Source organism: Chrysochloris asiatica, unplaced genomic scaffold (genome assembly GCF_000296735.1).
Source record: "Chrysochloris asiatica unplaced genomic scaffold, ChrAsi1.0 scaffold00147, whole genome shotgun sequence".
Taxonomy (NCBI): Eukaryota; Metazoa; Chordata; class Mammalia; order Afrosoricida; family Chrysochloridae; genus Chrysochloris; species Chrysochloris asiatica.
In genome coordinates, this window is record NW_006408665.1 from 5,792,592 (window position 1) to 5,793,514 (window position 923).

Genomic DNA, 923 nt, shown 5'->3' on the forward strand with positions numbered 1-923 from the left:
GGTCTGTTCCACAGTCAGCCCCTGGCCTTGTTTTGGCTGCCATCATGGAGCTTTTCCATTTTCTTTTACCACAGAGTACCCAGTTTGATTACTGTGTATTCCATCTGGTGAGGTCCATGTGTATAGTTTCCACTTACATCTTTTAAAAAGGTATTTGCAGTGAATAAGTCATTGGTCTTGCAAATTTCTAGCATGCGATCTCCAGCATTGTTTCTATCACAAAGGCCATATTTTCCAACTCCTAATCCTTCCTTTTTGTTTCCAACTTTCACATTCTTATAACTAGAAATTATCAGTTCATTTTGAATATATGTTTAATCTATTTTAGACTGAAAAAGTTTGTAGAATTCTGCAAATTCATCATCTTTGGTTTTAGTGATTTGTATGTACATTTTAACAATAGTGGCATTAACAGGTCTTAATTAGAGGTGTATGGATATTACCCTATGATTGACAGCATTGTACTTCATGACAGAGCTTGAAATGTTCTTTTAGTTGATGTATGTAACACCATTCCTCTTCAACTTGTCATGTCCAGCATAGTTAACCATATGATTGTCAGATACAAAATGGCCAATACCAGTCCATTACAGTTCACTAATGCATAGGATATTGATCTTTATGTATCCATTTAATTTTTATCAAATTTCCAATTTTCTTAGATTCATACTTCGTCCATTTCATGTTCTGATTACTAATGGCTGTTTGCATCTGTTTCTCCTCATTTTGGGTTGTGTCCAATTAGCAAAGGAAGATCCCAAAAGCTTTGCTCCATTGACATCATTATGGTCAACTCTACTTTGAGGAGGCAGCTCTACCCCAGTCATATTTTGAGTGCCTTCCAACCTGAGGGACTCATCTCTGACACTGTATCTGACTATGTTGTGCTACTATTTATAAAGTTTTCAGTACTGGTCCACCTC